Below are 15,039 nucleotides of genomic sequence, written 5' to 3' on the forward strand. Positions count from 1 at the left end.
AAATAGACTGAACTTACTTTGTTCCCTCTTATCTTTACATTTTACTTTGTTTATCTTTTTTCACTCATTATACTCAATTAACTAGTAGGCCCATTATACTTGTCTTATTATTAGGGGCTGACATCGGTATATTTGTATTAGTCTGAGGTGAACATACTACGCCCCGGACAGAATGTAGTCGACGTGTTTCAAGTACAGGCAGGGGAAGCGAATTTGACACACTAAAGCAAGCACGGTCCGTGTTTTGTATACAATTATTGCGTATTATAAAATCAAGACAATACAATAATTATTGTATAATAAAGGCTAATATCGGAAATGTCTAAAATGCTGGTGAGGTTGAGAAATCATACTTAAATTGTCACAAAGTGGTAAAACATAAGTCTGAAAATGTTTTTTTTTATATTTAGAGTTTTGCGTTACGGTTTTTTAAAGCCGAAAACGCATCTGGCGTACAATCTTGCTTTCTCTATATTTAACTCTTACATTAATTTATTTATCACATCAATTTCGTACCTTACTTTTCTTGCATGATGCTCGCTTAGTTTCGGTTGCTGCTGCAATAAACAACAACATTCATTTTCAAAGTTTCAAATAAAAATGACCGCCGAGTGTCGGATAGTATAACCTTGTATGCGGAAAAACTGCATTCAGCATCGGCTGAAACCAAGGGCGCATATGTAAAATATGTCATATTATCAATTTCATTTGTACATCACACAGTAATAAAAAAAACGGTGGTTTCAATTCATTATACAAAATTGCGAAAGTTTTATCAGATGACAAGTGCGATTGTTATAAACTTGGTTTGTATGAAGTAATATCGAAAGCTAATTAACCATTTGTATAATTATTATTTCACCATTGGAAAGTGTAGTTTCTCTAGATGGACATAATGCTATAATGTTATTACAGTAACTTCTCAGTGAATTGAGGACAGGTAAGATTAAAATAGCTTCTTATGCACAGAAAACTTGATAGGCTATTCTGTATATTAATTTCCTGTATTTCTTAAAATAATGTTTATTACACATTCATTTTCATCTCAGAGAATTAACGAACAATGAGAGTGTATTGATTTAGTATGCAGTAATAATATGTTAGCTTAGCATTCCATTATTTTATAATCCAAATTTTAACTATGCTCAATTGAATCGTGTTAAAATACATAAAATACTTATGCAATAAATGCAATGAAAAAAAAATTGGTAATGAGCCGAGCAGATTATGTTGCGCTGTTGTAAAAGTTGTTCCTCCTGAGATTCAAGAGCCCCCATAACAAATTAAAAACTTACTAATCGGAGTTAATCTGTTATTAACACACTTTTATATAATATAATATAATATAATATAATATAATATAATATAATATAATATAATATAATATAATATACCACTACTAAGATTTCAAATCATCCGTCCTCAAGTGAGGTTGACCACTGGGATCCGGAATTAACAAAATATAAAAGATAAAGGGAAATGAAACGAGCAAAATACTGATTCGATATGTATATTAAAACGAAAATTTACGTGTTAACATATAGATGATAGTGTAAAATTTGAAGAGAGGCCTTCAGAATTTCCATTACAATCTTCTGAACCTCATAAAAGGGAATTTTAAAGGATTTAAGGATATTACATGTAAATTTTGGTAAACAACCCCTCGCTCCAAATAGTAAGCCTGCAACATCCCAGTTGTAAAGCGGAATGCCATATTTTTGACTGAGGTATGGAAGACAAGGTACATATTTAGCTCGCTTGTCATCATTTATCAGCAGTGCTTGATTCGTGTCTCGTTCAAAGCAAATCGTAGGGTCTAAGACCATCGCTTTCTGGGTTCTTCTATTGATGGCAATTATATCGACTCTTCTATGAGAATCATCTTCAGGCACACAATGAATCTCCTCATGTACTTCCCATCCTCTGTTTCTTAGCAGGTTGGCAATTGCTGTACGGGCACGATGGTGTCTGTTGTTACGCAGTACCGTAGCTCTCCCTTCTTACAGAACCCCAGTACGTGGCCAAGTGTTTCAGTCTCGCTGCAGCCGGGATGGCGACAACGGGTACTACTGAAGGTTCTACCAGGGATAGATCTCACTGCGGTGACGTTGCAAGACATCTTGATGGCATTACTGTATTCCGAGGACGAAAGACACTTTTTAGAGGAGATCCAGGTGTTAGCTTTGGGGCATTCTTCAAATGTACAAACACCTTTGCCTTTATGTGGGAGCTGGCACCATGACTGGAATGATTGTTTTCTGAGAACTTCTCTGAGATGTTTTCCTTTAGTTTGAGGAGTGAATATAATATAATATAATACAGCATAAATATAATATAATATAATATAATCTATACTAATAATAAATCTGTAATCGAAATTTTTGTGGTAATTTTCGCTTTCCCACAAATAATTGGTGTTAACATGTATAATTATTCATCCTGAGACTGAAAATCGCTTTTTTGACATTTTTGTCTGTCTGTCTCAAAGAAGTCTATGACTTCGATGTAAACTATCTTTGAAAGTCATGCAGATAAGAATCAGCCTGCTGGTTTTTATCAGCTAGACGAATGTACACGTTTTTGGTTATAATTTCGTGTTTGAAATTAACTGCGAAATATCTTCCTCGCGTGGGAGCCAGTTACATTGTAATTCAGTAATTAATAGGGTGCTCGGTCCCTCGCAATCTGTTTAATTGCGGAATGGCGTGTAGCGAAAGAATGGGATGTAAATTCCGATAACCGGTGTAAATGTTTGTGTTACGCTATTTCTGTTCGAGCTACTCAGCTTTGCCCCCCATTAAATGTGTACACTGCAAGTGAAAGCTTATTAACTAATGAGAACGTATCTAATTCGAGGTGATAAATTTAGAATATACAGTAAAATCTGGGCTGTACGTAACTGAAACGAAATGATTTATATTACGTACAACTCATAACTGCGTATAAAATAATGTTTGAATATAAGATAATTTTTCGAATGGCTGAATTCAGGTTAACAAAACAGACATTGGGAGCACTTCAGAACTTTCTAATTTGTCCAAATGTGTTTTAATCAAAAGAAAGTGACTAGAGCTTCAGTGTACAGTAATATACAGAGTAAACATTAAGTAATGTCATTAAATTCAGATAGTTATTCTTCGAGATATTTCAAACAAAAAATTTGGTGCAATTTTGTTTGTTTTTACTTCCTTTCAGACATAAAAATTGTTTCATATGAAACATTTCGTGACGTGTTTTGAGAAATCGATTGATTTAATTCCCAATATGCTAAGAGCAGAGTATTATGATAATAAATTATTGAAATAATTTTAGTTTCATTCTTTAAATGTGCAGAAATTTGAGCTGAACAAATGTAACTTTTCGTTCTGCAAAGGAATTTTAAAATGCAACGATATGAAATAAATTACTATTACCTTCTCAAATAATCTCAACTTAAAATTAAGCTTGTTTACTTGATTTTTACAGTAATTTATTAAAATACCGTATTATGAAAATGATATTGAAAAATTGATTGAAAGTGATGAAAAATTAACGTCTGATTGTCGTAAGCTGTTTCGTATGCCATATGTTTCTCTGCTAATTCAAAATTTGTAAACGGATGCATTTTTAATGATTGAAAATGTATAAAGTAATCTTACAGAAGTTATTTTGTGATATATAGCGAAAACAAAACAACTTCAGTATGATGGTGTTCAGGTAAAGGGGGTTGAATATATATATATATTTTTTTTTTTTTTTTGCAAATGGAGTTTTGTTCTCTAGGTGAATACAAAAGTTAAATTCTACAATTGAGTGTGCAAAAATCAAAAGAATAGGCCTACTAGCACTTCGTCGGCTTAGAGTGTAAACCTGCTAACCGCCAAAAAGAAAATTTTACAAGGGAAGCAAAAAACTAAGTTTAACTTAACTCTGAAACTTAGTTTTTTGCTTCCTTTGTAAAATTTTATTTTTTGACGGTTAGCAGGTTTACATTCTAAGCCGACGATTTGATATGTTTTATTTGTATAGAAAATTATTTGCAATAAATGTTGTTGTTTAAGGAGTTTAATTTTAGTTTATCTCAAAACTCATTTTTATGACTTAACTCTCTTTATCCAAACACCATCGAATTGTTTCCATGATGACGGGAATAGTGGAATCATAATTAAATACATAATGCGTATAATTTTACTTTCTTTCGTGTTAGAGCTGTCTTCTATTCTCTGGCCAAATGTGTCATGGAGATTCATATACTATAGTCCGGCAACATATACTGGGTGTTCATTTCAAAGTGTGTCATGACGTCACTGTTGTGAGTCAGCGATTTGAAGCGAGTTTCAGCTTACATGTCAGAGAAGTTGCCTATTAATCAAGGCGTTCAATTTGAACTTTAGAACGTGTATGGTATAACATGAACGTCGTCGTAGCAACAGATGGCGGTCTGTACGGTCTGTGTGCTACCATAACCTCTTTCGAACTGTTTTTTGCGTGGCCAAGTCGTACGGCATCGGTTGTTATCATCGGTTGCGTACGGCAACATTCTACAATACAAATCAAATGCTCCGTGTCCATGTTGACCGTCGAAGTTAATGTCAACAAATACGTAAGTAATCGTCTTAATCCTCTCCCCATATCCCGACAGTAAGAAAAAAACTCACCTCAGTACGTGTTTCCAAACAGTTCACATTTCTGCCACTATAGGCGTTACCGTACGTATCGGTAAGTACTCTTCAGAATGAACGCCGTACTTGCTAGGCAACTTCTCTGGCACATAGGTAATACGCCTCTGCGGAAGTGTAGGAAGATTGAATTCTCTAGGCTCATCGATTAGCCACATGACGTCATACAGCGAGTTATGACACACTTTGAACTGAACACACAGTATTTCAAAGTGGGCAGAAACCAAAAACTCCTACCGGTCAAACTGGAGAGGTATTAAATCATGACGTCATGCACGAGTCGAGAACGAAAGCGCTATGTTTTGAACGTTGCCTGGCTATAGTAGCCAGGCAATTATTAGAAGAGATGTTAGGAGAGGTCTCAAACACAGAAACAAAGTGCTTATGAACGTATGAACAAGTGTGAAGAATATGTAGCGAAAGTTTCGTCGAAAAACTTCGGTACACTCTGTATAATATTATTGTCTAATGAAGTGATTTCCAAACTTTTTTGTTCGCGGATCCCTTTCGACTCAAAAAAAGATTCACGGATCCTGAAATTAAATTAAATGAAATTAATCGCTAGATTAATAGATATAAATTTAATATGCCTTCATACTTATATTCTGTACGTATTCAACATCGAAAATATGTTTACAACTACATAATTGCCATGCATAGCCATGAGTTCATAAACATGCAGTAGTATTTATAAACTGCGTGTATTTTTTTCCGTAATTGCGTGCGTAATTATAACGAAAATTACCTTCAAATTGCTAATGTGAAGAATGGTATTGTTTCCTCGCCTCACAAATTTCTTTCAAGTTCAGGGAGATGGAAGAAAGTTGAATTCTCATATCTGATGTGGCATCCAGGCGATGACGGAATTTTTATTTTATTGCTGCATATCGTGAAAATCCTACTTCGCACAGATATGTTGTTGAAAATTGGGCATACGCAAATCTAAGAACCAAATATAATTCATAATATTTTCGTTTTTTGTTTGATTCACCTGTTTTTAAATTAGCAGCACTGAAGTGTGATACATGACAAGGTGATCGACTGATTTCTGAATTTGTAGAACTGTCGTTTTTATTGTCTTTTATTAGCCACCGATCCATTGTATAAGAAGAAAATTAAAATTATTTGTAATATTGAATTAATATAAATATTATTATTTTCGGAATCAAAGACACGTGGTTATTAACACATAGTTTAACACGAACACCTCACATAAGCCTGCTCGTACTGATTGAATAAAAACTAACTTCATAATAAAACTAGCAGAAGCAGAACGCGTGCACAACAATGGACGAAATTCGTTTCTTAAAAAAAAAAATACGTGTCAAAATTTATTGCTGACTAAAGGTACGGTCACACGTCGCTACTTTTGCAGCGCTGCAGGACAAAAAACTGCGCAACTCTTGTACTGCGACGTGTGAACAACGGTGCAACCCGAAAAGTAGCTGCTGCCGAACCTGCTGCCCGCTACTTTTCCATGCTGCGCGCAACTTAAAAGTAGCGACGTGTGAACAGGGTTCTCAGGGTTGCAGCCGCAGCATTTCTGAGATCGGTTTTGTTGAAACTTTTGCTGCGGTTGCAACCAGTGTTACCACCCAAATGTGCCAATGATACTTTTATTGTTTGGATATATTTTAATGTTAAATGTGATGAAAATAAATTATTTGTAACAGTTATTAAATGCACAACACAGTCTGAGCATAATTGCTGACGATATAATTCATTTTTTAAATTTTCCGTAGCGTAGTTCCAAACAGGAGGGTTGCCAACATTGATTACGTGAATATACTGTTGGTTATCATTTAAGTGTGTAGGCGTTTTTAAAAGCTTTATAGTAAAAATAATGTCAATTTCTGAATACTAGATACGACAGAAAAGCAAATAATAGATAAGGAAGCTCTCGCATGAGGTTTTTAATAATGCGAACATAACCACAAAATGTATATTGACAAGTCAACACGGAGATGGAAACCTGCAGCATGACTGCGGCTGCAAAAGTAGCGCCTTGTGTGTGAACAGACTCGCAACCTCCAGTTGCAACTTTTGCAGCACTCGGGTTGCGCAGCACGAAAAGTAGCGTGCAGCGCGCTACTTTTGGCTTACGTGTGAACACGACACGCAACTTTTGCAGCTGCAGTACAAAAGTTGCGCAGCAAAAGTAGCGATGTGTGACCGTACCTTAAATAACATTGTCAACCACATTTATTTTACAATAAAGACATTAAGTCTCCGAGCACATTTACAAAAAAATATTCTTACACGGTTGATCTCGAGAGAAAAAAACTGTAAACATTCACACACACCAAGCAGATAATAACTAATATCTCCCCAACCTCGCCAAGCAGAAAAAATTTTCTATAGAATTTACTACTTTAACTGAAAAAGAAAGTCGTGTTTTTTACAGCAGCTAAGGCCAGCTCAAGCAAGATTGAGATCTAGTTTATCTACTCTTGCCGATATACTACCTTTCACAGGTACTGCGGATCACACTTTGGGAACCACTGATCTATTGAAATACATATGACAAAATCAGCGTATGATTTACAAAGGGGTATTTATTTAGCAATATCAATAAATGAAACAAATATTATGGTTTCCTGTAGTATGTATCAAGTGATTAGGAAAATTATTATTAAGAACTAAATTATTTGATAACAGTTTTCAATGTCGGAATGTGATATGTTTTTTATGAATACCCAAAAGAATCACAAATTCCGAACATTTGTGATTTTTTTTTCAGAGATCCTTACGAAAGGTTACTTACTTACAAATGGCTTTTAAGGAACCCGAAGGTTCATTGCCGCCCTCACATAAGCCTGCCATCGGTCCCTATCCTGTGCAAGATTAATCCATTCTCTATCATCCTGTCCTATCTCCCTCAAATCCATTTTAATATTATCCTCCCATCTACGTCTCAACCCCCCCAAAGATCTTTTTCCCTCCGCCCTCCCAATTAACACTCTATATGCATTTCTGGATTCGCCCATACGTGCTATATGCCCTGCCCATCTCAAACGTCTGGATTTAATGTTCCTAATTATGTCAGGTGAAGAATGCAGAAGTTCTGCAACTTCTGCAGAGAGAGTACTAATGTAAAATAAATGCTTAAAATAATTTACGGCCACTGTCATAATATACCGCTATGGATCCTATAACTTGAAAATGAACAGTAAAAATAATGGTGAGAACTGCAGAAATGAAGCTCCAGGGATACATACCTCGGAAATTAAGTCAGCTATGTAGACATGAGAATAAAATTAAACATATTCGATCAAAACAAAATTGCAACATATAACTTAATTGGTAATCAACACATGTTAGATATACAGGGACATCATTTTATTTTTACTTCAATTTTTATTGTACCTGAGTTTTTTAATATACTTTACTCCCACCCCCTCTACTAGTAAACTTCCAACCGTTCTCCACAAAGAACCAAGCGTACACAGTCAGTCGCCTTACGGTCATAGTAAACACAATACGGGCTTTCAATATTGAATCATATTCTTGCACAGGTACTGTCGTCCGTTTACGCATGTCGCATCCCGGTTTCCACCACCCGGTTCTGCCCGTCTCTCTGTGAAGCCTAGTGGCTGGGCTGTCTTAGCTCTTTTCTAAAGATATTACTTCCCTTAGGAATTGGACATCTACGTAATATTTTACAACTGTTTGAAATAACTTAAATAAAACGGCCTCGTTAATTAATTGTCACTTGATTTCCCTCCTTTCCACGACCCTGCGACAAAACCACTTGGAAGGACAGTAGATACCATGTTTGAGTAATTTTATCTTTTCGAATCGGGCAGAAGTGAAGATTGAATTTACAGTACGTAAGGTACTCTGTTACAGAGTAGGTACAGAATTATTTCAACATGAGTTGCTAGTACGAAGGACGAAACTGGTAATTGGGATTAGGTACAATAGACTATAGTGCGATAATATGCAAAAAAGAACTGAAGCCTGTATAGAAATGAACGGCCACCATTTTAAGATATGTGTTTAAATATCCATATTATGATTATTTTTCAATTTAACTTCATTTTCTCAATTGTAAGCTAATGTGCTGTAGACAGTATAATATACACTGCATAATGAATACGTCCGAATAGACAGCTCAGTTCGTGAGTAAAAACACTTACTGTTAATACTGTACTATATTTTGATTAAAGAAAAACCTAATGAAAATTATCAAACTCAAAATCGCGATATTTCCTACTTTACGTACTTCATATATTTTTCTTCCCTCCTACACCTAGTAAAGTGATTTGTTTGTATTTTAGCCAGTATCATCGAACTCCAGTCGTGGAAGGGGTAGCAAACGGTGTTTGAGGTTCTAAATCGTTAATCCAAAGGTATAGCCAGGTTAATATTAGAAATGTTAGTAAAAATAAAATGATGTCCCTGTATATTTAGAAAAAATAGATTATAAAATATTTACTTTATTATCAGCTGTATTTCTAGAAGCAGCCCACATAGAAGGTTTGTTTATTCTTTGAGACGGAATAGGTCAGCTACCTAACGTGGGGTTGATTAAAATTCATATTTCCTAGAATTTGTGGCAATATGTTACACTTTGAAAAATGTACTGTCATAGAACTTCTGCTTTGATGTTATGTAGTCGGCCTAGACGACGGCACCGTCTTTGTTCTCTCTTCTTTCTGAAAACTCTCTTTGATTTCGCCGCGCACGTGTTGCGGAGCTAACAGCGAACTGTAGCAAAAGCTTATTAATGAAAAAAAAATTAATAAATATATAGTCTAGTCGCTGTTATTTCCTGCGTGACTCCTCCTCTTTGCTTACACCATAGGAAGTGAAGGCTCTATAAAGTATAGTTAGGTAATATCGTTCGTCATTTTTGTTCTTTCGTTGCCGAGCTACCAGACGAGGAATCTATTTGCCGCACCGTTAAATATTATCATGTCGTAGCTCCTATGATAATAAATCAAACGCACTGTAATTGAGCGGCAAATAAAGTCCTCGTGTGCTTTCTGCGAACGCAAATGAAAGAGCCAAAATGGCGGGCGATTATATTAAGTATTTATCGAGCCGTAGGAAGTGCATAACGTTATCAGCGGCGAATGAAAAGACGCATACGTTTAAATGTAGCCGACCTGCAACGTGATTGGCTGCCGAAAATAAGAGCGACGTGACTACAGTAAATGATTAAACGTTTACACTTTCTGCTAGGGCAAATAGAACACTTGAAATTAAATGAGGAGTTCATTACTGGATATAGGACGTTAAAGCAATTGTAAAGCGACTTATTTGAGAAAAAGCGTTAAAATATGGGTAAAATGAAATAAAGCAAAGCCTATAAAGAAAAGAAAGAGAACTTAATATGAATTACATTGCACATAGTCGGCCTGGGTGGTGCAGTCGGTAGAGTAATGGCCTTCTGTGCCCGAGGTTGCGGGCTCGATCCCGTCCCAGGCCGATGGCATTTAAGTGTGCTTCCGACACAGTGGCGACGCTGATATAACCTCGGCAGGTGCGAGCGTCGTTAAATAAAACATAATTCAATTTTTAACATTGCACATAATAATATATTCTAGGTACTCCACACATAAGGTTAAATAGAACTCAAAATTTCTACAAAAATGTTGACATAAAACTACAATTTATTGAAGACAGAACATTAAAAACAACGTCTGAAAGTGTATATATCTTTGAAAATAAATTTTTCCAAAATAGTCTATGTCCCTGGCTTAATCAATAAGAAAAGAGGATAAGTTCCATTGTAATATTGTATTCAGAACCTAGTTTCTGCCATAGATGTGAAAAATGTATCATATTACATTACTAGTTGCACAAGAAAGTCTTTTTTTCCTCTAGGATTTTTTTCTTTGGAACTTATATTCTTTTTTATGTTGTCTTCAATTTATTGCCTAATGTCTAAAGTATCAATTAAAAGGTTCATTGTAAAAGTTGGTTAATTAGCCTTTGTATACAGTCTGTTTCGTTATTGTGTACCTTAGACGTGTGCATGGTGTTATATTGTACATTTGAAAACAAAGTATGTCATAATATGAACTAATTATACAGGCTGGAAGTGAAATAACCTTTCAGATTGAAAGGGACGTTAGAGTACACTGAAATGAATAGAAAACCTGTATTATGTTTTGCGATTAAATGCACGGTTAATTAGAAAATTAAGATTGAAGTTTCAGCAATCCGGCGACATCGTCGCTAATACACACTACTCGTGATACAGATGTAAGACGTCAACGAACTCTGTATGTCTCGGTAGGTGAGCTGCTCTCTGTATCGACATTACCAGCAGTTCGAAGCTGCAGTGGCTTGGAATAAGCGATTTTTTAAATTAAATTTACACGAAAACCGTCCACGCTTTTGAAATACTCCAGAGGGATAAATTATTCTTTACTAGCCGTACCCGTGCGCTCCGCTGTACCTGTTAGAAATATAAAGTAATTACATAATTAAAATAGGACATTTGATCCAGGGAACATTCGCGTTTGATAGAAGGATAAATCGTTTAATATGTTTCTTAATTTAAATTGTATTTAAATAATTAAAATGCGATCATTTTGCTCCAGAGAGCACTCATTTGTTGCAATGACAATTCCTTTAACATGTTTCCTATTTGTTATTACATGCAGCCATAGTTTAATGAAGATTGACATATCATTTAGTTTTAATGTGTATACTTTATATTACTTGCTATATTATGTTTCCATTGAATTACGTACCCGTGCGCTCCTCTGCACCTGTTAGAAATAAATATAAAGTAATTACATAATTAAAATAGGACATTTGATCCAGGGAATATTCGTGTTTGATAGAAGGATAAATCGTTTAATATGTTACTTAATTTAAATTGCATTTAAATAATTAAAATGCGGTCATTTTGTTCCAGAGAGCATTCATTTGGTGCAATGACAATTCCTTTAACATGTTTCTTATTTGTTATTACATGTAACCATAGTTTAATGAAGATTTACATATCATTTAGTTTTAATGTGTATACTTTATATTACTTGCTATATTATGTTTCCATTTAATTATGGTAATAAGCTAATTTTAACCCTTGTTTTCTACGTCTTCATTAAATGGCGCTTGACCCACTATGGTTCTGAACCCTTCAAATAACTTATATAGTGATATGTAATTATATTTCTTTCATTCGAAAATGTAAGAATTCACGATCTCCTATGTACCATCGCCATGGAATAAATAAATGTATTTTTCTTCCTACTCAAAAATGTTATATTTTGCACATAGGAGTTACTGCAGGAACAACGCTATAATCTGAGGCGGCAATGAAAATGTATTTTATTTTTATTTTAAAAGTCTTGTATATCCTTAAATATCAGTCCTATCAAAATTTTTCATAGAATAAAACTTATCGAAAAACATTTTTAAAGAAACTTTTGTTATGTAACATTCTTCACAAAAATCAATAATAAGCGAGATATTTCGATTCATTTAATTCAGGCCCCCTTATAACCCCCCTTTTAAATAAAGTATTTTGAATGCCATGTAGCCTAAAATCTAAGTTACAACGAACTTAATTTATATTCCAATTTTCATCGAAATCCGTTCAGCCATTATCGCGTGAAAAGGTAACAAACATCCAGACAGACAGACAGACATACAAACAAAAATTTCAAAAAAGCGATTTTCGGTTTCAGGATGGTTATACATGTTAATGCCAATTATTTTTGGAAAGTCGAAGATTACCAGAAAATTTTTGGCTACAGATTTATTATTAGTATAGATTAGATATTCTATCGATATGGACATACATCACGATCCTATTCATAATAGTTACCGAATAAGAGATTGTTAAACATTTGGGAGAAAATTTCTTTTTCTGAAAAAACTATGAACTTTCCACCAATATGATGATAATTTTTTTTTGTACATACAATACGAGCTATTCGCTCTGAAAAAGTGCAAGGCTATTTCACTTCCAATCTGTAGTCCTATATACAAATTAGTTACAGAGATATGACAAAGAGGAGATATCAATTAACGATGTCGTTCCTACCTACTTTAACATCCATTGCTACAGTTCATTGTAGCATAGCAGGTGTTCAATACTGGCGGCCATTTTGGGAGTGAGCGAAAAGTTCTGGGCAGTTTATCTCGCGACTCCGATGTGCTGCGCGCTGATTGTGAGACCAAGCGAAAGATCCTCTAGATCAGCGTTTCTCAAACTATGGTCCGCGGATCACCTGTGGTCCTTGAGGTCTGCCCTTGAGTCCTTCAAAAAAAGACAGAAGAAAAAATAAAATTCAAACGAATTGCGTATCACACTATAGCTTAAAATCTCAGAGTTTGAAAATCACACATGGCAATCGAATTTCACTTTTTCTCCCAGTACTGACATTTTACGAAATGTATTACCCTACCCGTCTATCGGCTTCCCACTCTACTATCAGCAACAATAGAGGGATTTGAAGTACTATATACGTGGTGTTTCTCGACATCTTTTCCCTGCACATCTGGCGCCGCACCTGCAACCCAGCCAGGGACCACCCGAATTCATAACAGAGAACCAAAGTACCGAACCTTAATTCTATTTTAAAATATAAGTATACTGGTATTAAAATATGCTATTAAAATGGTAAATTTGCTTTCCAAGGGAACAAGAGTAAGGTGGTCCGCGGAACTGTTCTGACTTTAAAAAGTGGTCCCCACTTCAAAAAGGTTTGAGGAACGCTGCTCTAGATCAGTCGATTTAAGCAGACTTATTGACGTAAAACCCACGGCACATCCCCAACACAACCACATCCAGATTATTTTGCATTTCGTGTTGAATTAATGTTTTTTTCCTTTCTGTAAAAAGCTATTTTTTTAACTTAAAAAAATTTAACAATCGCCTCTACGAACTGCGACAAACTTAAGAAGTAGTTCGAGCGAACTGACTGAATGACACCACTGGTTGGAAGTGTTTTGTAAAAAGCTTTAGCTGTACTTTCCACATTATTTTGTTTTGAGTTACATAGGCAAGCGTGGAAAATCGTTAAATTTAAGTGGGCACTATCTCATCGAAGCCCCATTAGCTTGTGACACACTTTGTGATGCTAGTAACTGGGAGTTCTTGCTTAATTTGTTTTGACATTATCTGAATCTCTAAATCACCCGTGGCGAAAATGTGACTCGCGAGCACATTGTGGCTCGCAATGAAAGCTATGTATTTCTCGTGCTTCCTACCTCCCTCAACCCCCACCCTCTCACTCACTGGAGTCAAACTCCGTTCAATTTGTATTTGTCTCTGACCTGCGAATGGCGTGTCGTCGCAATGTCTCTCTCGAAACCATGTATCTCTACAGAAATGAAAGTTTCAAGTAGGATGGGAGGACGCATTTTTTTGCTGTCAAAAAGATGAGAATATTATTAAATGTATGATTTGTTCACCCCTATCACCACTGCATGGCGCGTCCTCAGGTTGCGGATCGAGGAGACGGCCTCCAGATATGGAGGATAGCTGTGAATATATGAAGACATTATTATAAAAACAGCCCTTGTCAATTTTTAACGAAAATGAGTTAAGAGCACCATCACGTGGAGCCACATTTTTGCCACAATCTGAAATGTGTTTAAAAGCCAAAAACGACTTGTGTCAGGCACAGTAGTCATAAGAAAAAACAAAGATTCTACAAAAACAGCCCATGCCAGTCTGCTTTCGAACAAAAATTGCCCTTGTCAGCTGACATGGGTTGTTCTTTTGTTAAATGTTTTCAGCACTGAATTAATTAGGTACATTATGCATTATATAATAATTACTGTGTTAAATTGAATAAATATTTAAATGTTTCACATTGCAACAATGAACAGGCATTGAGCATTTCATTTTAGTTTCTTGTACATCATGGGTAGTAACGATGGAAATAGATAAAATTTTCAGAAAAAAAAACGGAAGAGCACAAAGGAAGATTTTATTAAGAAAATTAAAGTAGAGGGAAAATAACATACTAATCACTTAGGGAAATAAGTGGCAGCTTGCCTTTGTGCAAACTCCAAATCAGTGGGATGATATAATAGCTAGCTGCAGAGTTCATCCAAAACTTTTGAAGTGATTTTCTCAACATCATCATGGCTACAGTGGAGCCCTATTTTTCTCAGTCTTCTAGCTGAAGCAGCTGAGAATGTATAGGATTGACAGAGACTCCCCACATGTAGGAGTAAGGGACAGTTATTCGGGGCCATGGAGATCTGTGCATATCCGTAAAAGGGTACCAATACCTCAAGAACTATGTTTGCACCTCTTTACAATGAACCCTTGAAGATTAAGCAATAAAAAATGGAGGACCTGAAAAAACTGTGTGGACTATTGTCTCCAGAAAACCGCCGGTCCTTAGAAAGTCTCCAACCTGTTTTAGAAACGGAAACTACCAATACACATGTTGTAGACATT

At 35.4% G+C, this 15,039-nt stretch overlaps 1 protein-coding gene across 1 annotated transcript in view; it reads left to right on the forward strand.

Annotated features, from left to right (window-relative positions):
• The window catches only part of LOC138698450 (dynein axonemal heavy chain 1-like), a 629,600-nt gene that overhangs the window by 407,028 nt on the left and 207,533 nt on the right, over positions 1-15,039 (forward strand). The gene's annotated exons all lie outside the window — the stretch shown is intronic.

This window comes from Periplaneta americana, chromosome 4 (assembly GCF_040183065.1).
Source record: "Periplaneta americana isolate PAMFEO1 chromosome 4, P.americana_PAMFEO1_priV1, whole genome shotgun sequence".
In the NCBI taxonomy this organism is placed as follows: domain Eukaryota; kingdom Metazoa; phylum Arthropoda; class Insecta; order Blattodea; family Blattidae; genus Periplaneta; species Periplaneta americana.